Below are 18235 nucleotides of genomic sequence, written 5' to 3' on the forward strand. Positions count from 1 at the left end.
TCAATTTCCCTCTCAAAATACGATCTCTTTAAGATTTTCTACATGGATAGTCATCACTAAATGCTTAAGAAGCCATGAGTCAAAAGAACAAGTAGCTTGACTGTCATGAATTTTCTTCCATAAATCTTGACATAGTATGTACAAAAAATAGCAGTAAGTCATTCTCTATTACTTATGTTATGCTTTTTGAATTAGTTTGCAAAAGAAAAAACAGGAGCAGACATTTCTCATGAGGAGTGCACACTTGAAATGTACTTGGCAGCAGGCAAACGAGAACACAGTAGCTGATGTCATATATGCATTGCATCTGTTCACAAACACTAGTGGCATCATTTATGTGAACCTTTTACATACTGCAAATTGCAAGACTACTGCTGTGCTGTTCCTTTTGAGAAGCCGGCTGGTATGTAGCGTTTAATGAAGTATTTTAAAACCATCTTTTTGCAGGCCTGTTCCACTTTAGCAAAAGTTATGACAGCTTGTCTCTGTTAGTTTAAAAAAGGCATAGTTTATTCTCTCTCTCTTTTTCTCTCTCTCTCACAAATACAGAACATTAGTATTTTTAAGCAAAGTAAAATAGCCTATTCTTGAAATCTACAAATGTGTTACTTTAATGTGCTGTCAGTGTAAATCGAGAAATAAAAGAATTTGATGAAAAAAATATTTTAGTATTATAATTATTTTAATAATTACAGTGCATTATTGAAATAAAAACACATTTCCTCTTTCTCTGCCACCTTTTTAGTGTTATGGGACATTCACAGCTTGAAAGAAACCACCACAAAACTAGTCATTTCATCTGTATCTGTTAAACGAATTTTGCCTTTCCCAGACACCTAATTTATCCAGAAAACAACTCCTTGGTCAGTATTACAAACTATTTTTATTTCCTTATACCTGCTTTTCAATAATTTGCCATGTCACATCTCTCATCGCATTCCATATTTCTTCATTTCACTCTTTTCTTTTTCCCACTCATCCTCTAGACTGAAAACTTAGCTAGGTAAAGAATTGGTCCAAATCTTATTTGAATTATGGACACATTATTCTCAGCACAATAAATCTTGAGTTTAAATTCCATTATCTTGTATATTTTTTTAAAATTCAATCTTGGCAAAACATACACATTTTATAGATATGACCTATAATTTTTCCCTGGACGTTTGTGTTTGGCAGGAGTTCACAGACTTTGCTAACAATTTTAACAGATATACTTTAATTTAATAACTACAATTTGGTAATTAGCTGGAGTAGCATTTCAAAGTGCAATTGATATGATTTGGCTGGATTAATCTGTATTCTAGAAAATACAGGGCAGTCATATACATACTGGTGTTGTTACTCTTCACATTCATACTTTTACCTTGGATTCCTGAGACACGGAATTTTTTATATTCTGCCGCAATCTACTCCCAAAACATCACTGATGACAAAACAATAATAATACTGGGAAACATTTTCTCTCAAGTTCCAAAGTTTTCAGTCAGTAGCAAAAAAGAAAGACGAAATTTTAAAGGTGCTGAGAAAAGCCCAGGGCTCGCAGCTAGTTTCAGCAACTTCAACTTGCGTAAGACCCCATGTTTGTGAAAACAACCCAAGAATCTGAACAGGATGTAATCAACCTCCGATCTGTTGAGAAGTACTGCAAAAATGACTTCAGCTGCCAAAAATAATAATGTCGTTTACAAGCAGCTCTTCCTATGTCTAAGGAAGAACTAGTCACACATGCGAGTTTTTGCTGGCTGGAGAACAAGCAAGGAAAAAGACAAATCCCACCTCCCCTAGCCTAAAATACACAGAGTCTTAGAACCCCGTGGAAGCTGTGGCTCATTCCTAAAGGTGCTGGCAATATCGAGGAAGCCTTGTATCCACAGAATTCCAAATGGTGAGTGACCTAGGACAGAGGGATTTTATTTGGCAGCAAATCTGTGCTGTCACTTTTCTTCCGTAGCAAAGCTTCCCGTTTTGTGGAGGCAGAGCTGTTAAATACCTCTTAGTCACTAGCCCCAACTTATTTTTTTTTTCTGTTGTTTTTCTTTTCGAAATATTATCTGGCACCTTCCCTTAAAGGACATCAAGGGCTCTGGAGGAAATAATTGCAAACGATCCTTTATATAAGTTCCATCACAAAAGCCCGGCACCTACCTCTGTCAAGCCTTGGCTGCTCAGTCCGCATGGGCTGGATGTGAAAAAAGATCCCGGTATGATGGCTTCTCTAAATTTACCAGAAAGAAAGGACCTGGGATGCTTGTCCTTTAAGTGTCTCTAAACATGGTTTGCATAGCTGGATCTCAGCTTATCTGTGCCTTTCGGCTTTCGCTTCCATACATGGATCTGTTCCCAACAGTAACACCAAGCTGTCAAAAAGAAGCTATCTGGCAGCTCTCCGCTTCATCCAACACATGGATGATAAAAATACACATATAGCGATTCTTCCAGCCAGGCCAATTTCCCACCCCATGATCCTGCCACTATACTTTATTTTTTAATTTTTTTTTAATTTTTTTTTTGCAAAACACTTTTGATATTGGCATTTCTACTCTCCAAATATTAGATCATAACCAATTTTTACCTGATTCCCACGTAAAGCTTTTAGGGTGTGAGTTCACCTAGTTTTATGAAAACAGAGAGACAGTTACGGTTCCTTACTAGGGTCTTCATCCTTAAAGATTCTAGTGGAAGCATGCATATGGGACCTGTGAAATGTTTCATGAATGAGTGAATTTATAAACAAATGGCTGAACAGATGAATAACACTGTATGTGAATGAAAAAATACATACTTAATTGGGAATAGTTGTTAACATTTTGGATTATTGCCTTCAAGGAAAAGATAGCAGAGGGTCAGAGTAATCAATATCTCTGAGAGAGAAGCAGCTATTATTTTAAACAGCTTCTCCTGTAGGGTATTGTGGCAGTTCCCATTAGCTACTTTCTAGAACATGGTTTAAGATTTATAATTTCTTGAAAAAAGTTAAAGAATATAAATTTGAATAGAATACTAATTGTTACATGTATTAATTGTCAAGGATAGTTTAAAGGGCAGATTAACTGTGACCTAAATGTTAGGTGCAGGATAAATTCTGTTCTGTGTAGTGGAGAGGAACTCCCATAGGGGGTTGCTGAAGCTCTGTTTAACATCCCAGTTCTTTAAAAATTTAGCTTCTCATTTTAACATTTATTTCTCTTCTTTTCCCCCCCTTGTTAATCTTTTGCAACAAGAGGCCAAAATATGGAAAGAGAAGAGACAAAATTTCAAAATAATAATTTTCCATTTTTTTTGAAATAATGTTAAAACCTTATAGGTTCTTTGGTTTGAAGAATAAATTAGAGGCATACATATAGACATAACTCATTCTGGTGTGCCAGAAATGAAATGAGCTTTCTTAAAACACTCAGGAGGAATAAAAGGAGGAAATAGCCAAAGTGAGACTGGCAAAAGGATCATTTTTGCAGGTGGTCATTGCTGATAGGTACATAGGGGTTCTTTATATTATCGTCTCTATTTTGTGTATATTTAACATTTGTATTAAAAATTGAAGGAAAAGAGAGAAAAGAGAATAACAAACAAATGTGTAAAAAAAAAGGTACAAAGTACAAAACGGGTATATTAATGGCAAATGTGAAAAATCCTAGATTTGAGTAATCTCCCTGCAAAAGCATTTAGGTCAGAACAAGAAGGGACAAGACTGTGTTTATTAATTCAAAATATTCTGACATTCCAACCTCCTCCTCGCTACCTCCAATAATTCTATGTATTTAATAATAATTTGTATCTAATGAAAATTAAGATATGATATTTAAAAAACCAACCTAATTCAGCTAGTGCTAGACATGGTAAATGGGTCCTTACCCAGGAGCAATTCAATATCCACTCTTCCCTTACTTTTTCTACTTTAGAAGTTCAAAAGCAAAACCCCTTTTTCTACTGTCCCTCACACCTAGATATGACAAGGTAACATAATAATGTCCAAATAGATGTCAACAGGAGTCCCTTGGGACTTAAGGAAAGCTTGTATTTGTAAAAAAAAAAAAAAAAAAAAAAAAAAAAAAAAAAAAAAAAAAAAAAAAGACAGGCTCAGCTTTTGCCCTCCTTGTTCCTGCACCCCTTCCACCTTTTTCCTTCCCAGAGAGTAAACTCGAAGCCTGAAATTTAAGCATTTCTTTGGTGATCAGGAGATGGCAAACACAAGGACAAAGGCCTACAAGGTGAGGTAGATGGAGCAGACAGAAGAAAAACTGCAGTTCTTGCCAGTCTTACTGAGTTACTACAACAACGCTGAATTGTCCCTCTAAACTTTTTGTCATGTGAGAAAAGTAAAACCATAATCAGTACAAAAAGTAGATTCTACATTATAAACTCAGGACCCAGAAAGCTCTGCTCTGGCTCTGACTCCGTTACTACCTGAGTGACATTGATCATGTCATAGAGCTCCCCTCTCGGTTACTCCAGAGAACACTTGACCCCTTTAGCCTAGAGTTATCCAATGAAATAATGCATGTTATATATATTCATGCATGGTAAGAGGGTACACCAATGGAAGATGTTGCTTATTTAACATGCCAGGTGGTTGATACATGGAATACACGGTGACTCCACAGTTAAATATAACAGTGCGCAGGAGTCTGCTTTCTGTTCAAAGAAGAATTTGCAGACTTTTTTGACTGGCTTAACTTCAAACCTGTTGGGAATTCTGTTCTGAAGTTAGGAACATCCCAGGCAGGGGATGTTTGTGTTTGAGTATTCCAAAATGTGTTTGCCCATGTTGGGTCTGCCAGACTGAGTTGGCATGTTCTTGGTACAGTGGAGGTGGGCCACCTTCCTGCTTCACCTGGGCTAGGCAGTGCCCTAGAGAAAGGAAAGGCTCAGGAAAGCAGTCATGCTTGCCACTGTTCCACCATCACCACTGGGAAGGCTCAAGAGACTCGTTCCCAACTCTGGAAGATGCTGTGGGGTTCATGTGCAGAAAAAGATCTCCTGTTAAAGAGATTAAACACCTATCATATCTCCAAAGAAAGAAGTTAAATGATTTTCTGTGAGCTTGGTAAATGTGGAAGTCAGGATTTAATGTATTGACATTGATTTGCTTAACTCTGTGGGGAAGGATATATCATCTGGACATGCTATTTTGCTGGGGGTACAAGATGATTATTTCAATGAAATAGTCTGCACCTTCTCGTAAAAGTATGTACACTCCACCTTTGCTGGAAGAACATATCTTCACTCAGTATCTCTTCCTTTCTGAAATCTTTATTGACTTCACCATCATGTATTCTAAAGTATAAACGACATATTGTTGTACATTCCCTCCACCCCCATCTCCTCTTTGCATTTGGCTATTAGATTGAGAGTGCCAAGGATAGGGGCTCTGTATTATTTGCTTTTGTATTATCAGCATCCATTATAGTGTTGGTCCTATAGAAAACAAACATTAACATAAGTTTGTTGGAGAAATGAATTCATTGCTGAGTGATCAAAAAGTGAGATTGAAAAATGGGTAAATTGTTGTACCTCTCAACTAGTGACCATAAGCCTGGCAGCTTTCCCTGTTGTATAGGCTTAAGAACTTCAAGTACACCACTGCCCCGTGGGTAAAGACTCTCAACTCAAAGGAGATAGAAAACAGAGTATGAAAAAATATTATTATGATCCTAATTTAACTGAGAAGTTTATCTAAGTTTTCCAGTTATCCAAGGCAGAGGACCACTATATTAGCAAAGATCATTTAAAGTGGATATCTGACTCAGATTTTTAGCATGAAAGAAGGGCAAGGACTATAATCTTTTAAAAGATTAGAAATACTCAATCCTTGGTAATTTAATTTTTTTCTTCCTTTGTCTAACAATATGGGGGAATCTTTTATGAAAGGCTTGTTAAAACACACAGCAAGTTTTGAAAGAATTTGAAGGTCAACAAGTAATGAAATATTTATCCCCTTTTAAGATTAAAAGCAACTATATTTAACCAATAAGGACAAAAATTCAGGTAAATAATTTCCATGCATATTTTTCTTTTTGAATTTGGTTCCTACTAATATTATGACTCTGGGGCTGAATCCAGGATAAAGGTAATCTATCATCAGGCTCTCTTTCTTGTGATTTTGTTGTCTGTTTTTTGTATCAAGGTAAAAAGAGGCTTCATGACATACATTGGGAAGTATTCTCTCTCAGTACCTTTATTGTAAGAGTTTGTAAAGAATTTCTATTAGTTCTTTTTTGAATGTTTGATAGAATTCATCAGTGAACCAATATGAACCTTGGCTTTTTCTTAGTGAGTAGATTTTGAATACTAAATTAATATTTTAATTTGTTATAGGTTTATTCACATTGTTTATCTCTTTCTGAGTCAGTTTAGGTAGTTTGTATCTTTTTAGGAATCTATCCATTTCATCTAAATTATTTAATTTGTTTGTATATAATTGCTTACAGTATTTGTTTTAATTCTTTTTATTTCTGTAGGGTCTGTAATAATGTCCCTTCTTTCATTTCTCAATCTTGCAATTTGAGTCTTCTCTTTTTGTCTTAGTCAATCTAGCTAAGCATTTGTCAATGTATGCTTAGAGTTATGAGATCTCTCCCTTTATCATTATAAAATGCCCTTCTTTATCTCTAGTAACATGTTCTGATTTAGTCTCTTTTGTCTTAAGTTTTTTTTACCTACTCCAGCTTTCCTACAGTTCCTGTTTGCAATATATGTCATTTCCATCATTTTACTTGTAGTCTATTTGTCTTTGAATCTAAATTATATCTTCTTCCCTAAACATACACATGGAGAGCATTTTCTTAAAAAAAAAATCCAATCTGACAATCTCTGCCTTTGATTGAATCAATTCACCAACATTTAATGTTTTTATTTATATATTTGAATTTACATCTTACATTTTACTTTTGTTTTCTACATGTTCTGTTGTCTCGATTCTCAGTTCCTCTGTATAGCTTTAAGTGAACATTTTCTAATGTTGCATACATATTTTTTAAATAATTTTTTCACTGTATTTTTGACTTGATTTGTAGTGGTTACTCTAGAATTTACTATATGCATCTTCACTGATCAAAATGAGCCTTAGATTTAAACTAGCCTAATTCCAGTGATATATAGCTTTATTTTATTTTCTACTTTTTTGTGGTTTTATTCTATGTATTATATCTATTATGTTACAAACCCCAAAATTCATTTCTATAATTATTATTCTACCATATGTAGTCATTTTCTTAACCTATTACAGCTTTACTCCCCCTACCTCCTTTGTACTATTATCAGCAAATGTATTGCACATATATTATAAATAGTACATTATATATATAAATGTACATAAAAAGTTTTTACAATTCCTCTTGGAATCCATCAAAAAAAGAAAGGAAAAATAAGCATTTGTAGTGTCTTTCATACTTACATAATTACTTTTATTGGTACTCCTTGTTTGTTTGTGTGACTCCACATTGCAATCTGGTGTCAATTGTTTTTAGCCTGAAGAATTTCTTTTAGTATTACTTACCAGGTGAGTTTGCTAGAAACAGATTTCCTCACCTTCTGTTTATCTGGTAAAGTCTTTATTTTACCTTATTTTTTAAAAGTAGCATTATCATTTTTCTATTGTCGCTTTGAAGATTTACCATCATCTTTAACTTTTAACTTTTTTTTTGTTTGTTTGTTTTTGACACAGTTTCACTCTGTCACACAGGCTGGAGGGCAATGGCACAATCTCGGCTCACTGCAGCCTCTGCCCCCAGGTTCAAGCAATTCTCCTGCCTCAGCCTCCCCAGTAGCTGGATTATAGGCCTGGGCCACCATGCCTGGCTAATGTGTGTGTGTGTGTGTGAGTGTGTGTGTTTTAGTAGAGATGGGGTTTCACCATATCGGCCAGGGTGGTCTTGAACTAAAGACCTCAGGTGATCCACTGCTTTGCCTTCCCAAAGTGCTGGGATTACAGGCGTGAGCCACCATGCCTGACCTACTTTTAGCACTTTTATGTGATGTGTCTGTGAGTCTCATTGTGCTTACCCTACTTGAAGTTCATTGTAATTACTGTTTGTTAATAAATGCAAGAAGTTTCAGCCATTATATCTTTAAATATGTTTTTCTCCTTCCTCTCTTTTATTCCGATACTCCCATTATATGTATATTGGTGCACTTAATGGTATTCCACATTTCTCTGAGTATATATTTATTTTTCCTCATTCTTTTTTCTGTCTGTTCTTCATCTTGCCTAACTTCTATCAATCCATTTTTAATTTCACTAATTCTTTCTTCCTCCAGTTCAAATCTAATGCTAATTCTAATAAATGTTTTATTTCTGTTATTACAGTTTTCTGCTCCATAATCTTCATTTGGCTCTTTTTAATGATTTGTTTGATGTTTGTTTTGACCTCAGGAGCATTCCTTCAATTCATCAGACTGCCCGCTCCTCTCCTACAAACTAGTTGGCCTACAAACTAGGCTGTATCTTTATCAGATCATAAAACTCTTCCAAATATTCCTTCACTGCAACCTTCACTGTCCTGAGATTGCCCTTTGACTTCAGCTTCTTCATGCTTTGTTGAAAATAAAGTCAGCTCCTTTGCAAAGTATTTAGAGTCATCATTTTGTGGCCCGCTTCTCCTCCCAGGCAAAATCTCTGAGTTAAGCCCATAGAGCTGAGAGTTGGGACATGAGCAAGATTCTCTTTGAGTGACATTCTTGTTTCAGCAACCCAGAACTTGATGCAGGGAGGGAGAGCAGCAGCTTGAGGTTACTTACTTCAGCTCTCCAGACGTAGAATAATTATCACTTTAAGTGTCGGGGCAAGGGCTATAAGGATCTCAGTATTCTAAACAGATAGACTTTATATTCCATGAGTGGGAATTGAGCAGAGAAAGGGAACTGCTTTTCTTGACCATATTTACCCAGATCTTAGCCTCAGCAATAGATAATTGGAGGCAGATCCTGAGAAGAAACCCCTCTAGATGGAGAATGGGAATGGTAGAAGCCCTATATTCTTGGCTCCAGAAGTCTGGAATGGAGGCTCTACCCTGTTGAGCTGCGTAGGGAGAGAGATGGGATTTTCTTTGTTCAAAAACCATAGACTCGCCTTTATTACTGAATTTTTTGAGATTTCTTTGGGTATATGTTTCTTCATTTGCTGTCTGCCTTTACCACAATTTTCAAGAAGCCTTTACAAACATAATTTTTATCAGTTTTACTGGAGTCAATGGAGCTCAGATATTGTCATGCCAGAAGTTGGTCTTTAGCCTAGACTTGTTTTAGCTTGTATATATGATGTGATCTCCTCAAGGCATAAAGAATGTATTAGATCTTAAAGATTAAGATATTCTTTGGTATGGATTAAATGATCAGTTACATTTTGTTGGGTTACATTTTAAATAAAGCATAAACATATCCTTATTTTTACATTTTGAAGTCTTCAGAGTGGTTGCATTTTTGCTATTTAATATAATCTTATTTTCATTTACAAATTAACGTACAGAGTCAGAGAAGTAAAATGGTTTAACCTATGAATGCACAGTAAGCCAGTGAATTTTTCAAAAGACAGTATACTCATTTTTTTCCCACTGTTGTTGACTTTTTGTTTCTCCCCATTTATCTTTGAGATAAGTCATGAGTTAGAGAAATCTTTTTCATAAACAGCATAAATATCAGTACTTGCTGTAAGCATCAAGTCCTGGAATTTTATCTCCCCCAGTCCAAAAGTTATAAAAAATAGATGTTTTCTATGTCTCTCGACACATCTGGTGCACAGGTGAAAGTTGTGCATCCCTAAAACTGGAAGCAAGAAGCTTGTCATTAAAGAGTTTGCTAAGCTAACAGTATCTTTTCCCTGGCCACTAACATATTTCTACAATTTTTACTTGTCTATATTGTTCCAAAAAAACTTGGAGAATCTAACTAAAGGAGGTTGCAACCAGGAATCCCTCTCAATCCAGGGAAAATCATGAAAGTATTAGTTGACAAAGCCAATCTAAGTAAAAATTTACTTTGGCCAAAACTTAATATTTGTCTACCTTACAAGTGAAGTGAAAGGACAGATCAAACTGGAGGCCACAATTTTCAGCAAAACAATGCAAAAACAAGAAGTCAAATGCTGCATATTTGCACTTATAAGTGAGAGCTAAAAATGTGTACATGTGAACATAGAATGTAGAATGATAGACATTGGAGATTTGGTAGGGTGGGAGGCTAGGAATGGGTGGAAGATGAGAAATTAGTTGATGGGTACAATGTACATTATTAGGGTGATTAATGCACTAAAAGCCTAGGCTTCACTACTGTGTGATATATTCATGTAAGAAAACTGCACATGTGCCCCTTAAATTTATACAAATACAAAAAGGAAAAAGCAACCAAACAAACAAAAAACAAAACTGAACTAAAAAGGCACAAATGCTCATACTACCAGACTTCAAACTATACTACCAGGCTACAGTAATCAAAACAGCATGGTACTGGTACCAAAACAGAGATATAGACCAGTGGCACAGAACAGAGGCCTCAGAAGCAACGCCACATATCTACAACCATCTAATCTTTGACAAACCTGACAAAAACAAGCAAACGGGAAAGGATTCCCTATTTAATAAATGCTGCTGGGAAAACTGGCAGAAAGCTGAAACTAGAACCCTTCCTCACACCTTACTCTAAAATTAACTCCAGATGGTTTAAAGATTTAAATATAAGACCTAACACCATAAAAACCCTACAAGAAAACCTAGGCAATACCATTCAGGACGTAGGCATAGGCAAGGACTTCATGACTTAAACACCAAAAGTAATGGCAACAAAAGCCAAAATAGACAAATGGGATCTAATTAAACTTAAGAGTTTCTGCAGGCAAAAGAAACAATCATTAGAGAGAATCGGCAACCAACAGAATGGGAAAAAATGTTTGCACTCTACTCATCTGACAAAGGGCTAATATCCAGAATCTACAAAGAACTCAAGCAGATTTACAAGAAAAAACAAATGAACCCATTCAAAAATGGGTGAAGGATATGAACAGAAACTTTTCAAAAGAAGACATTTATGAGGCCAACAAACATATGAAAAAATGCTCATTATCACTGGTCATTAGTAAAATGCAAATCCAGTTAGAATGGTGATCATTAAAAAATCTGGAGACAACAGATGCTGGAGAGGATGTTGAGAAACAGGAACACTTTCACACTGTTGGTGGGAGTGTAAATTAGTTCAACCATTGTGGAAGACAGTGTGGTGATTCCTCAAGGAACTAGAAATAGAAATACCATTTGACCCAGCAATCCCATTACTGGATATATACCCAAAGGATTATAGATTATTCTATTCTGAAGACACATGCACATGTATGTTTATTGCAGCATTGTTCACAATAGCAAAGACTTGTAACCAACATAAATGCCCATCAATGATAGACTGGATAAAGAAAATGTGGCACATAGACACTATGGAATACTATGCAGCCATAAAAAAACGATGAGTGCATGTCCTTTGTAGGGACGTGGATGAACCTGGAAACCATCATTCTCAGCAAACTGACACAAGAACAGAAAACCAAACACAGCATGTTCTCACTTAGGCGGGTGTTGAACAATGAGAACACATGGGCACAGGGAGGGGAACACCACACACTGGGGTCTGTTGGGGGATGGGGAGGGAGTTAAGGGAGGGACAGCAGGGGGCAGGGAGGTTGAGGCAGGATAACACTGGGAGAAATGCCTGATGTAGGTGATGGGGGATGGAGACAGCAAAGCACTATGGCATGTGTGTAGCTATGCAACAGTCCTGCAAGATCTGCACATGTACCCCAGAACTTAAAGTACAATTAAAAAAAAAATACAAAAAAAAAAAAAAAGGCACAGATGGTCAGATCCCCAAAGCTGTTCTTGGGATCACCTGGGGAAATAATGCAGCAATTATCATCACATCAACCTCTATTTTTACAATGGACAACTAGACAACTAACTTTTAAGAATTATCTTATTTCCACAATATATTACATATCTCTTCCAGTTTAAACTTCGAAAGACATGCTTTTATCAAATACCTTCACCTGTCCAGACTATACATTTTCTTACTCTTCTCAATTTTTGTTGTAATTCTTATTTTTAGAAAATTTCCACATTGTTGTCAGTAGTATTCCATTATATGGATATACCAAAGTTTGTTTAACCATTCACCTACTGAAGAACATCTGCATTGTTTTCAGTGTCTAGCTATTGCAAATAAAACTGCTGTGGACATTTGTGTAAGGTTTTTGTGTAAACATAAACTTTTTATTTCTCTAGGATAAATGCCCAGGATTATAGTTCCTGGGTCATATGGTGGCAGCATGTTTAATATTTCAAGAAACTTCCTGCCTTCCAGAGTGTCTATATATTTTTAGATTCTAACCAGCAATATATGATTGATCCAGGTTTTCTATAACCTTGTAATCATTTGGTTATAAGCTATTTTGGTTAGTGTATATCTCCTTGTGGTTTAAATTTGCATTCTTCCAGTGGCTAATAATTTGATCTACTTTTATGTGCTCATTTGCCATATCCTCTTTGACCAAATGTCAATGTTTTCCACTCATATTTTAAACTAGACTTATTTAACTGTTGATTTTGAGTTTTTAGATATTAGTCTTTTGTAAGGTATATTGTTACAAATATTTTCTGCTCTCTGTAGATTATCGTTTTATTTATTTAAGAGTCTTTCACATGGTACCAAATTTAAATTTTGATAGTCTAATTCATTGATTTTATTATTTACAAATTATCTTCATTGCTTAGTTAAGAAAACCTTTGCCTAGTTCTAAAGAATTTTCTAAAGAAAATTGTTCTGAGTTTTTTCTAAAACTTTTATATTGTTGTTTGACATTTAAATTTATGGTCTATTTTGAGTTAGTTTTTTTTTTATAGAATTTGTGAGACTTGGGGTCAATTAGCTTCAAAATATTAATTGGATGTTTTATATCTTCTTCCATTTTATGGCAGAAATTGTATAGATATAGTGTGAATTTTTCTTCAAATATTTTGTTGAATTTTCCAATGAAACCATCTGTCCCTGGAGATGGTTTGGGGAGGCATTTAAAAATTATATATTCAACTTTATTAGTAGCTATAGAGAGATTAAAATGATCTGTTTTGTATCAGATGAGTTGTGGTAATTTGTGTTTTTTGAGGAATTTATCCTCTTTGCTGGCAGTATTGTTAGGTCCTATTTCTTTGTTGATATTATATCTAATTATTTATCAATTTTTGAGAGGGGTGTTGAAGTATCCAAGTGTAGTTGTAGATTTATTTATTTCTCCTTTCAATTCTAAGAGTGAGTCTTGGCTTTTGTACTTTGGTGATTTATTGTTAGATAGGAGAGCAATATTTTCTTGGTTGATCGGTCCTTGCCATTCTCTGTCTATGATACTTTGAAGTCTACTGCATCTGAAATAATTATAGCCACACTTGCTTCTTTTGACTAATGCTTGCGTAATCCACATTTTCCCTCATTTACTTTTAACTTTCCTATATTGCTGCATTTGAAGTGAGTTTCTTATAGACAGAATCATGTCTTTTAATCACCTCTGCCAATCTCTTGCTTTTAATTGATGTATTTAGAACATTTACCTCATTAATGCAAATATTAATAAGCTAGAGGTTGAGTTTCTTTTTTATTGTTGTTTTCTTTTGTTTTTTCACTTACACTGTTTTTTTGGCTTTCATTTACACTATGAAACTTTATGAAATTTCAATTTTTATTTATCTTTAATGTTTTGAATGTATCTCTTTGTATTGTCGTCTTCATGATTATTTCAGGTATTATTATACATTATACACAGATAACTTACAACAGTCCACTGGTGTTATCATTTTACCTGTTTGAGTGAAATGTGGAAGCTCCCTTTCTTTGTATCTTTTTATATTCCCACATTATATTTAAATTATCTTATTTTTTCTACATATATTTAAAATAATAGCAAGCAGTTTTATAATTTTTACTTCAACTATCAAACATAATTTAGAAAACAGCAGAGAATCAAATTGTATAATTTACTCATAGTTTTGTTTACCATGTTCTTCTTTCTTTCCTGATATTTGAGCATTCCTTTAAAGAAAAAATACTATTTCCTTTCTGTTTGAAGAATATCATTTAGCTTTTCTTTTAGGGGAGGTCTACCAGCAAGCATTGCCTCTGTTTTTTTTTTTTTTTTTTTTTTTTTCATTTTTTGTTTTGGTCTACGAATACATTGATTTCCCCTTCATTTCTGAAAGATATTTTCACTAAGTATAGGATCCTGGCTTAAGAATTTATTTCCTGTATCACCTTAGAAATTCTCTGCCACTTCTTTCCATCTTCCATAGTTTTTGGTGAGAAATCCCCTTCCATAGTTTCTGGTCATTCAAGTTGTTTTTTCCTTAGAAAGAAAAGGGTTATTTATTTTTTGCAATTATTCTGTTTGGGATTCATTCAGCTTCTTGAATCTGTAGATTTACATCTTTTGTCAAATTTGGGCAGTTTTCAGCCATTGTTTCTTTTATTTCTAGTTTCTCAGCATCATCCTTTCCTTCTCTCCTTCTGAGTCTTCAGTGACCCAAAAGTCAGATTATAGTTCCACCTATCCATGAGAGTATACTTTTTTCTAGTCTATTTTCTCTTCATGTGTAAATTTGGTAATTTTTATATTTCTACCTTCTAATTTACTATGCTTTTCCTAATTTTATAATTTACTATGCTTTTCCTAATTTTCTAATTTACTATGCTGTTGAGCTCATCCACTGAGCTTCTTATAATATTTTTCAACTCTAAACTTTTCATGTTGACTGGGCGCAGTGGCTCATGCCTGTAATCCCAGCACTTTGGGAGGCCAAGGCCGGTGGATTACGAAATCAGGAGTTTGAGACCAGCCTGACCAACATCAGAAACCTTGTCTCTACTGAATATACAAAAAATTAGTCAGGTGTGGTGGTACATGCCTGTAATCCCCACTACTCAGGAGGCTGAGGCAGGAGAGTGGCTTGAACCTGGGGGGCAGAGGTTGCGGCGAGCCGAAGTTGTGCCATTGCACTCCAGCCTGGGCAACAATCATGAAACTCAATCTCAAAAACAAACAAACAAACAAACAAACAAACAACAACAACAAAAAACAAAGAATAAAATTTATAAGCTTTTTAAAAAAAAGTGTAAAAAAGTGTAAAAAACTTTTCATGTTTCTTCCATATATCTTTCATAGTTTTGCTGAGACTTTGCATGGTTTCATTTGTTTCAAGCATGTTTGTAATTGCTCATTGAAATGTCTGAATGATGGCAGCGTTAGATTTTTGGTCAGATTAGCCTAATATATTTATCTTCTCATTGCATGCATCTAGGATGGTCTTTTTTTTTTTTTCATTCAGTTTGAGAACTTCCTAGTTCTTGATATGACAAGTGATTTTTGACAGATATATGGAAAGTTTGTGCTTTATATTGTAACACTGAATCTTATTTAAGTCTGTTTTAACTTGCTTTCTCTGACATGATGCTGGTGGGGATGGGGAATTGCTGGTTTATTATTACCAAGCGGGAATAAAAGATAAGTTTTCTTACTAGACCTCCACTGACACCAGAGGACTGAGTGAGTCTTCATTACTGCTGATTGTAGGTGGGAGATTTGGCTCTCCACTAGGCCTCTAATGATACGCCCTAGCAGGAGATGTTATAGCGACCCACTGTAGTAACTGCTTCACCTATGGCATCCAAGACATCATGAGGGAGAAGTATCACTGTTATCACTGGGCAGTGGCGAAAGTTCTGCCTCTCCCTTTGCCTCCACAATCACCCTGGTGAGGAGTGGTAGGGATGCCTCATACTACTTGATGGATGTGGAAGTGCAGGCTTTCCAAGTGGTTTCTCTCCTTTGACTCTCATTGGGGCATGAGATAGTTACAGCTGGTGACTATGAAGGTTCCAACTTCCTACTCAGTCTTCTCTGGCAGCACCTTGGCAGACATTATGAGGCCTGTCATGACATACTGTGGATGATAAAAGTCTAAATATCCTTCTTGGCCTTTGTTGATATGCTAGTTAGCTAAATTAAGAAGTTATTGTCTAAAATTTTTATGTCTTTCTACTCAACTCCTTTGTTTATCCTTTGGCCAAAGAGAGCAGACTTTTGTTAGGGCTTTTTTTTTCCTTCTTACCTCTAGTTTTAAGTTTGAGTTATACGACGTAAAGAGAACCAAAGGGAACTCATTATTATGTCACTTATGTGTTTTTAGATCCCCTTACTGGCCTGCTTTCTTCTCTCTACCTCTCCGAGTTTCATGTTCATTTTTGTATGGTGTCTTGGGTTTTTACTTGTACTTAGTGTGAGAAATAGGGAAAACCATGTCTATTCCATCTTCTCGAAAGGAGAAGTTTGAACCACCTATGTCTTCAGAAGTACTTACTCATTTTTCTACCATGAAGTACACTGACGACTAAAATTAGATTTGTTTGCCCTATGGCTGTGGAACCAAATGCCTCATCCCTTTACTTAGCATTAGGTTTGATAAATATTGCCAGGAAGAAGACAAATGAGAAAATATACAGCAAACAAAATAGATTGCAACTTTAGAGGACGATATATAAATTTGAGAATAGGTGCTATTTAGAAATTTAAGTTAAAAATTATTTACAAGCATTTTAGCTTTTTAAAATTATGTTGTTGTGTTTTGACTGTCAATCTAGAGGTTAAAAAAAATATTAAGAAACCAGGCACTGTGGCATGCACCTGGAGTCCCAGTTACTTAGGAGGCTGAGGTAGGAGGATCACTTGAACCTAGGTATTGGAGACCAGCCTTAGCAATAGAGTGAAACCTTGTCAAAAATAAACACATAAAAATAAATTTTAAAATAAGAGAATTCCTGGGCCTAGCTGTAGATTTTGTGTCAAGTCAGAAAAGTTGTGGAAGCATCAATATTATAACCAACCCCACAAAACTTAAAAATTTAATATACCTTGGGGTTTGGTAATTATTTCCACTGGAAGAATTTTATTATCTTAAATTTTATTATTATTTATTATTATTATTTTTAATTGCATTTTAGGTTTTGGGGTCCATGTGAAGAATATGCAAGATTGTTGCATAGGTACGCATGTGGCAGTGTGATTTGCTGCCTTCCTCCCCCTCACCTATATCTGGCATTTCTCCCCATGCCATCCCCCTGCAACTCCCCACCCCCCACTGTCCCTCCCCTATGTCCCTCCAACAGGCCCCAATTTTTATTAGTTACCTTAACATTTTATTAATTACCTTCAGTTAATTAAAGTTTCAATAAAATATTTTAATCCTCACATTTTTGGATGCTAACATTCAAGGTTGAGTTTCATAATAAGAATGGTCAATTTATTTCAATTAGCTCCTTAGATAATATTTTTTGTTATATGTGGTCAAATCTATCTCATTATTTAAAAATACAGTTAATCTACAAATTACAGGTCCACAAGCTTCTCTGTGGCCTTCTTCTAAAAAATACAGGCCTGTGTTTTCAATTTTAATATCTTACTTGAAGATGAACTAGATGTCAGGTAGAAAAACCCAACATCTATTCTAGTATCTATTCTATTTCTTACTCTGTCTTTCTTGAATTATTTCATTGATTTTCATGACCACAACTACAATGAATAAGCTATAAAGTTTTAAATATTGGTTTCTCTTTACGGCATTCTTCCTTCTGTACTCTACATTTCTGACTGTATCTGACCTTTTTTCCAGGAAATACTGCAGTAGCCTCAAATAAAACATATCCCGAACTGTAATTCTTAGGTCTCTCCCAATGAAACCATTTCTCATTGTATTATTGATTCATTTATTATAAATTCATTCCTTCAGTCTCACAAGCTGGAAAGTTCAGTGGCATTTATTCCTTTTTAATCCACCAAGCATTTACGGCACCACAAATTTCTTAAGCTGATTACAAATATCTCTTAAATTCAGTAGATTATTTTTTCAAATACTGTTCCCATGTCTATTGTCTCTTTCATGTAAAGAGCTTCTGCTGATTTTCCCAATATATCCCAAATGAAGCCTATATATGTTTATTTTCTCATTCATTCCAATATATTTTCCTATTCATTCCAAATGAATCTTATATAAGTTGATTTTCTACTTGAGTTACATTTCTAATGTATAAATTTGTAATTATATCATCATTAACAATAGTAAATCTCCACATTTATTGTTCTGCCAAAACCATCTCAACCAAGGTTAACTTTCATCTTTATTGATGTTCCATGTAGTTATGTCTCCTATTATTCTTTCTCCTA

General features: G+C 35.0%; 1 protein-coding gene across 21 annotated transcripts in view; it reads right to left on the reverse strand.

Annotated features, from left to right (window-relative positions):
• Window positions 1–18235, reverse strand: part of SLC8A1 (solute carrier family 8 member A1) — a 517065-nt gene that overhangs the window by 413950 nt on the left and 84880 nt on the right. For 5 of the 21 annotated variants that reach the window (XM_074396421.1, XM_074396409.1, XM_039479010.2 and 2 more), the window contains exon 1: window positions 2146–2254. The exons of 1 other annotated variant lie outside the window; for it this stretch is intronic. The gene's annotated coding sequence lies outside the window, so the exon portion shown is untranslated. 15 more of the 21 variants (XM_039479008.2, XM_074396379.1, XM_074396366.1 and 12 more) reach the window with 5 other exon arrangements.

Source organism: Saimiri boliviensis, chromosome 1 (assembly GCF_048565385.1).
Source record: "Saimiri boliviensis isolate mSaiBol1 chromosome 1, mSaiBol1.pri, whole genome shotgun sequence".
NCBI lineage: Eukaryota > Metazoa > Chordata > Mammalia > Primates > Cebidae > Saimiri > Saimiri boliviensis.